The sequence below is a fragment of the Gracilinanus agilis genome, chromosome 5, assembly GCF_016433145.1.
Source record: "Gracilinanus agilis isolate LMUSP501 chromosome 5, AgileGrace, whole genome shotgun sequence".
Lineage (NCBI taxonomy): Eukaryota > Metazoa > Chordata > Mammalia > Didelphimorphia > Didelphidae > Gracilinanus > Gracilinanus agilis.
In genome coordinates this window covers 260,946,687-260,955,660 of record NC_058134.1, presented here as the reverse complement: position 1 = coordinate 260,955,660, position 8,974 = coordinate 260,946,687, and positions in this window count along the sequence as shown.

The following is an 8,974-nucleotide window of genomic DNA, read 5'->3' as shown; positions in this document are numbered from 1 at the left end:
TGTACAGCTCTAATTGTGATTTTAAAGCACAAAATATGCATCTGAATATTTATTTACTAAGCAGAAGTTAATTAAAAGTACGGGTTCACATTGAATTTGAACTAAGCAGGATAAGGAGAAAAAATAATTAGCAATTAGGTATATTTTAGTATCTACTCTACATAGATAAGCAAGGTTACTTACCAACTTTAGCATACATATGACAATATTTTCTTTTGAAAAGTGTCAGCAGTTGGGACAATCAAAACATTCTACTCAAAATATTTCACATTAAATCAATAGGTCAAGAAAAATCCATTCAATTCAATTTTAAAAAAGCAACTTTTTGATGTTCACTAGTTTCACAAACTTATTTTCCTACAATTAAAATAATGCTTTATATCTAACATTTTAATCATATATTCTTGTTTGATTCTCACCCAACTTTATAGGGAGAGAAGGATAATGTTAATTATCCCCAATTTCCAACAAAGAAACCCTGGTTTAAGGAGATTAAGTGATTTATCTAAAATTAAAATGACTATTTACTGGCAACCAAGACTACCAGTTCCTTCACCTCTATCTTTCAACTACACAAGCAATTACACTTTTCTTATTTTTAACATTACCTACTGAATTATTTTCAAATAATCTCAACTCCTTTCACAGGTTAGAAATTTGAAGCATTATTCGAATGCACAGCAATTCAATAAATATTTATTAAACACATACCACAAAGTCATGCATTAAGGCTCATTGGATATGTTTATAAATCAAGATATAATTTCTATCTCTCATAACTAATTGTGCAAGCAAGTAACCATAATGTCAAGTAAAATATGATGAGTCCAAAAGGATGATCAAAACTCTGAGAAGTTCTTTGATGTTGGTCACATCACTTAATCTCTCTATGCTATATGAAATAAAATAGATGAACCTAACCAGATATAGAAAAATTCTACATCCCATTACAGAGAAACATCATAAGGTGGGTCTCAAATATGACTAAGGAAACAAAGGAATGGAGAAATAAAAGTTATGGTAATTCAAAGGAAATTAATATATTTAAGAAATATTTTGTGAGTGAACAGGTCTAAACACAGTCACATCACTTGAACTGACATGACACTAGGAAAAGAGGTACTCTTAATTTTATATACACACACATATATACAGACATATATTTGGATGCCAATAGATTTAGATGTATTAAATAGTCCATGCATATACACATATATGTCCACATATATGCTATTATTCAGTTATTTCCATTTTCCCTGATTCTTCATGATCTCATTTGGGGCTTTCTTGGCAAAGATAGTGGAATGGTTTGCCATTTCCTTCTCCAGCTCATTTTATAGAGGATGAACTGAGACAGAGTTAGATGAATTGCCCAAGGTCAATAGCTAATAAATGTCTGAGGCCAGATTTGAACTCAGAAAAATGAGTCTTCCTGACTTTAGGTTCTGCACTTGATGTGCTTAAGCCACGGAGTTGCCCCATATATGTGAGAATAGATAGATAGATGGACAGACAGGCAGATAGATACATAGATAGATACATAGATTGATTGATAGATGGTTGGATGGAGGGAGAGTGGGAGGAAGGGATAGAAGAATGGATGGACAGACAGACAGACAGATAGAGCTATACATATTTCTATACACAAGTGCATGTTAACATGTATATACTATGCCCACTATGTGATACATACATACCTCTACATGTTTGAATATATGTATCCATTCTACAGGTAAACTAAACCAGTTTGAAGGTAACTGAGAGACCTCTAACCAAATGGTGAGTTAGTGGGGTACCCACCCCAGGCATATGAAGATTTCCCATAGCAGAAGGGACAGATGAGAGAAATTTGTTTCAATGGCCATGAAGGTGGCAGAAGTAGGTGCTTTAGAGTGCTTAGGGCTTGATTAATCATAAAAAAAGAAGCCAAGGTCATTTATCACTAGTCATTTTGACTTTTGTCTCATCGTTGCACTTTAATGATATAAGTCTTCCACACCAGAGGTCCATAGAATGTGCTAGAAGCTTTAAAAAAACCTGGTTGATAATATATAGGCAGTGAATGATAATGGAGGGTCCCCGAGCTGCCTATCTGTTATCTTTTACTCTTCATATATGAATGCCCTATCCACTTCACTTTTTGCTGGAATATTATATCTTTTGACTCCCAAAAAATGTTCTAGAGTAGCATGATCAATTGTTGTCCTTCCTCTTTGAAAAGGACCAAGATAATATCATTGGGGAAAAATCCTGGTTCTGATACTCATTTTATGATCAACTCTTCTCATCCTTTGAACCTACATTTCTCCACCTGTCAAAATGGGATAATATTGCATAGATAATATAGAAAGGTGGTTGTAAAAGAAAACTGCTGTGTAATGCAACAATTATTATTAAATTTAATGAAGTCATCATCCTCATATATATGTCAAAAGAACTTGGGTGCTATTTTCTAGTTTGAGTTTTTTCAGTATACCTGAGTAGAAGTATTCTCAATACATCTGTCTAAATATATGAGTAGAAGATATGTGTGTAGTACTTTAAGGTTTTTCAAACACCTTACAATTATTTTCCCATTTTATCTCTAGAATAACTCAGGGAATTAGGTGATATCCGTAACCCATTTTATAAATGAAGGAACTGAGGCTGATGGAAGTTAAGAAACTTAACCATGATCACACAGGTACTATGTCTAAAGCTGGTTTTTAAACTCAGGAAGTCTTTAAAGTCACGAAGACTCTAGGTTCATGGTTTTGTTCACTAATGTACGTACATGAAGCCACAAAGGACAGTTTTTGGTAATATGTTTGATTGATTTTGCTTTTGTTTTCATCTTGTCTAAGGGGATTTAGTAGCATGGAGACACAACATACATTTAATTTTCTCAGGAGCCTGAGATAATGGTTTATTTACGACTGACATATGCCTATAATCTCTTAATCTAATGCCATAGAGAGCAATGTAAAATATTGGTCACAACTGAGATACATTGTATTGTCCAATACAAATGAGGCAAGAACAATTTTGTTAGCTACTTAAGTTTTTCCCAAGGAAAGAGTAAATTATAAGTTGTTTATGAAATGAGTTACATGATGATGTCTTATCCTATAAATCTAATAGTCTGAATCAGAATCAAGAGCCAAATCACTCATTTTCATTTGTTTTTGAAGCAGTGATCCCTGGGGAAAATGGAATATGGTTAAAAGTACACACATATATTAAGACCCCAAAAGCCTAAATAGTTGATATTTGTTTATATAGGTGTATATATGTATATAATTAAATTTAATTATTTTAAATGTATATGAACATGGAATACATTATAGAATGTTTATGTATTGTTTTCAATATGTTTTATTATTTAAGTTTAAATTTAAATCCATGTGTTATTCTGGAAATGTATGAAACTTTAAACTGATGGTACTCATTTAAATTGTGTCCTTCCTTTCCTATCACCCCCATCCCCCTAAAAAATGTGCCTTTCAGAAAGAGCCCCATTACCCTCTGTTAATTGCAAAATAAATGGATCTCCAGAAGGCCACAGTTCTACTGCACATATGTGCATTAGCATAAATTACTTTATCAGATTAGCTGGTTGATACTTTGGGTGCTGAGGAATGAAATATAGTAAAGGAGAGATACTGGGGAGAAAGTTTAGGAGGATAATCTTTAGTGTTTAGATCAGCAATCCACAGAAACTAAGGCTGAAGATTTAGCTTACTGAGAATTGGATTGGTACTTCCAATGAGAAGTTTCCTATCAGGCCTTAAAAGGATATGGAAATTCATCACTACTAGGCAGTAAACATGGAATCTATGGCTTATCTAAGCATGATATCTCCCCCACTGTAACCTGGTCCCAGTTCCCAATTAAGTTGTCAAAAGTGTGACACAGAAGCTTGTCTCTTCTTCAGTACAACCCTTTGGGTCTAGTTAGCTATGATAGGTGACACTGACTTGATTAACCAATTCCTAGTAAAGCATTGCTTCCTAATGGCTTGAGAATTTACATTTCCCAGGGGAATTTGTTTTTAAAATAGACTGTTCTTTTTTAAAAATGAAAAGTACCTTAAAATCAAGAAAATTAAGATCTATTGGTGGACATTGGTGTTCATCAATGTTGTTTCCTCAACATCCATTTGTAGGTAGTTTTAGGGCGAATTGCCAAAGACCAACTACCTAGTTATAAATCTACCTCAGACTAGATGAGCCTATATGAAGCAGTGTATTTTTAAGTAATCTATAAAGTATAACTTTCTCCTGAGCCTTTTCAGTCATTATGAAAAGCAGAGAGGATTTTAATATATTGTTAAAGACAGACTTTTTACTCCAACTGGCTCATGATCTGCCTTCCTTTCTCTGATATCTTAAAAAATGCTCCTTTTACTCAGCCATAGCACTGCTTGGTTTATACCCCAAAGAGATAATAAGGAAAAAGACTTGTACAAAAATATTTATAACCGCACCCTGTGTGGTGGCAAAAAAATTGGAAAATGAGGGGATACCCTTTGATTAGGGCTGAACAAATTGTGATACCTGTTGGTGATGGAATACTATTGTGCTCAAAGGAGCAATTAACTAGAGGAATTCCATGTGAACTGGAAAGACCTCTAGGAATTGATGCAGAGTAAAAGGAGCAGAACCAGGAGAACGTTGTACACAGAGATGGATACACTGTGGTACAATTGAACGTAATGGATTTCTCTACCAGCAGCAACGCAATGACTCAGGACAATCCAGAGGAACGTGGGAGAAAGAAGCTATCCACATCCAGAGAAAGAACAGTGGGAGCAGAAATGCATTAGAAAAATATATGCCTGATCACCTAGTGCGATAGGGATGTGATTAGGGTTTTGATGTTAAAGGATCACTCTAAAGCAAATATGAATAACATAGAAATAGGTTTTGAACAATGATACATGTATAACCCAGTAGAACTGCTTGCCAGCTTTGGGAGTGGGGAGGAAAGAGTGGAGGCGGGGAAGGAACATGAATCATGTAAAATATTCGAAATAAATTTTTTTTAAAAAGTAAATGCTCGGGGCAGCTGGGTAGCTCAGTGGATTGAGAGTCAGGCCTAGAGACAGGAGGTCCTAGGTTCAAATCTGGCCTCAGACACTTCCCAGCTATGTGACCCTGGGCAAGTCACTTGACCCCCATTGCCCACCCTTACCACTCTTCCACCAAGGAGTCAATACACAGAAGTTAAGGGTTTAAAAAAACAAAAAAATAAATTTAAAAAAATAAATGCTCCTTTTCTCAATAAGTACAGGAATACTTTGGGACTCTATTGAATATTCAATATTCAGATATTCCATATCTTCCAGGGCTTACTACCAATGTCATCAGATTTTAGGAATACTTTCTAAGTTTCTAAGTACTCACAGTATATTTAGTAGAAAAAATGAAAACAAAACAAAACAAAAGTTTTTAAAAGACTTTATACACATTTTTTTCTCCTTACCACTTCCCCAATTGGACAAAAAATATACATAGTCTAAAATATATGGGGTACCCAGTCAGTATGTCTTGATTAAGGCTCAGAGGGCTTACCTCTACAAGTGGCCTTATTTTCAGTATTTTCACAGTGTCATTAAAGTATATCCCAAGAAGTAACACCCCCTCTTTGGATATCTACATCCAAAGACCCAAAATACATGGACAGAACAATTCAGGAAAATATACATCTATTCAATTTCAATGAGCTATCACTTTCTGACAAATTTCTATGCAACAACTCCTTCACTTACACACTAAACAATAACTCTTCCTCTTTTTCATACCTGCAGAAATATTACTTACCTTCCAAAAGAATTTAGGATATTTAGAAATTAACTCTGTTCATCATTTAAAGATATTTTGCTTCACAAAAACAACCCCAGTGTAAAATAAATTTGCAAAAGTTGCCCTATAATCTGTAACAAACAAGGATGACGAAGATAATTCCCTAACATGTCTACTTACCAGTTATTAGCTTTAGAAGTTTATCCTGATACTTCATTATAAATGAAATCCTCAGAAGGGATGAGAGTGAATGTGGATGCCAAGTACTAGAAACTACAAATCCTTCCCATGTCTGTTATTGCTTCAAAGTTTGTCATGCTTAGCATTTAGCCTGAAAATACAAGTTGCTTGCAACTTGTCAAGGGGTCTTATATACAAACTCAAAGGCACCTGAGAAGTTATCTATTCCAACATCCTTTTATTTTATATAAGCCCAGAGAGATTTAGTGGTTTGTACCAAATAAATGATTAGCCAAGTGGGGGTTCTGGATTCTCAATTTATTTTTCTTTCAACTAATACACTATATTATTGAAATTTAAAAATAAATGACTGAGTAAATAAATAATTGAACAAATAATTAAAGCCAGATTTCAGTGTGGTATTCACCATCTCTAACACGTATCATAGATTTTTGTTGTTGTCTTAAAAATGAATTGATAAAAAAATCATTGAACTCCATGCAAATAAAGCTTTTATCAGACTGAAATTAATGATATGATATTGAAGTGAACAACATTTAATCATTAATAATATCTGACTGGATTTTCAGTCATTTGGAAATGGAAGAAGAAATCAGCTGGTGGTATGTCTGCTTATAAATTATCAACAAAAATTAATTACATTCCAGATGTAAAATTTCATATGTTGGTGGATAAGGAAGCCTAGATTTATTACAGACATGAATTGATATAAGAACATTTTAATTCTACCTTGGAAATCAGAGCCAGCAGCTATTTATATGAACCAGAATATCTGTCTACCCTCCCAAGAGCTGGTACAGGCAATTAAGTACAAGGTAGTATATCTTCCTTTACCTCAGCAGGAAAGGATATTTACTTTGTAGCATAATGGTAAGGTGGAGAATAGTTTAGACATTCTGGTAAATTATGTTCTTACAAAAAAGGCGTGCAATAGGATAGTAATTAGTAGAGTCAGCAAGATGTGTCACCTGTATAAATGTGTTAATGCATAGCATACAGGCAAATACATTGATATACATGCTGTAATTGGATTCTAAGAGTAAAAAAGGAAAAAAAGAGAGAGACTGTCTTATCATGAGTACTTAGAACAGTGCCTGTGAGCAGTGTGATGCTTGAATACATCAGGGTCCCTGTATATAATACTAATCTATACCTAAAGAATCAATTAAAAGATAAAACTAGAAACAGAAACAGACCCAAAATGTAAATAGGTCCATTAGTCTTTAACTTTTTCCACGTACCTCATTTCCCAGACCAAACATGGTTTACTTTAGATCAAATATGTTCTAATTACATAGGCTGTCTTATTTAATAAATGTGCAGATACTGAAATATTAAAATGAATCTGATCTCATCAACTTGGAAATTCCTGCAAATGGTGCATATTTTAACCTTTCAATGTCTATCAAATTTGCTCACTTTTAGTCAAAGTTAGTTACTAAGCAGGGTCTGGCTAATATCCTGTAAATATTTCCTGATTTCTCACACTTAGAGCATGCTAATGGAATACTATTGACCTGTCGTCCTTCTGATATTCTATGTGACCAGACAATTTCTTTCCATCACACAATTACTTCATGACATTATTTTTTCTTTTTCTTTGAATTTAAAGGTTATGTCATACATCCAATAAGTTCATTTCCTTTGCCTTCTATTTCTCACTTTTATACACTTAGAGGCACATATAACTGTCATATATTACCACCATTTAAAGCATGAATTCATATAAAAATGATGAACTTTTATTTTTATGGGAAGCTTGGCAATCATTAAATAATATCCTGACTAGTCTCCTTTCCTACTTTTCAAACCAAGAACCATATTATTGCCTATATCTATTGTGTTTCCCAGGTTAACACACTATTGAGAAAGCTGTGTAGATTAATCATTCAATGGAATGTTCAACTCAGAACAATAGAACTTCTTTGTCCACTTTCTAATTCTTGTGTAGATGGACAGATTAAACTTCTAGGTTTTTCATGATCATCTTGTTTGTCATTTCATATGGCACAATAGTTTTCCATTATAACTATATATCACAACTTGTTCAACCATTCCCCAGTTGATGCGCATCCTTTCAGTTTCTAGTTCTTTGCCATTACAAAAAGAACTATTATAAATATTTTTGTAAAGGTAAGTTGTTTTGTCCCATATTTAATCTCTTTAGGGTATCAGTTAAGTACTGGTATTGCTGAATCAAAGGGTATGTATAATTTTATGGTCCTTTGGTAAAGTTCCAGATTATTCTAAAGAATGGTTGTATGGTTTGCAGCTCCACCAGCAATGTAATAGTGTCCCAATTATTCGATATCCCCTCCAACATTTATCATTTTCATTTTTTTGTCATGGTTTCCAATCTAATTACACATCAGAGTTGTTTTAATTTGCATTTCTCTAATGAACTGTGATTCGGAATATGAACAGATGGTTCTGACAGCCAGGGCAGAAGATGTGGAACCCAGGGACCCTGGTGACTGAGTTAGGTAATGCTGAAGAGATAAGTCCAAGATGGTGAAATAAGGAAAACTGTAAGTCCACCAACTACAAATGACAACAGCAGTAGAATTCACAGAAGAAGAGGTGAAGCAGTGCTCTTACCCAGAATAACATGGAAAGACAGTAGAGAAGACTGGGATGGAAGGAGAGAGCACTGAACAAGCCTCAGTGAAACTCAAACACAAGGTAGCACAGTTGTATCTAGGTCCAGCCTCAGCAGGGGAAGAGTAGAAACCAATGCAATATAAAACGAGTAGATAATTTTAGGATGCTAGAGATGCAATCCATTTAAAATTATTATTTGTTAATGCCTTCTATAGACCTCTCTAAAGACCTAATGAAAGATATTGATTCATATTGTTTATTCATAATCTGGGATGAGATGGATGCCACCTTGAATGACAGGGATGGCAGTTGAGAGTTTGGAATGTTCCCAGGTGCCGTGAGCCGAGGCAAACGCCAGTTAGCCCCACCCTATATATATATATATATAT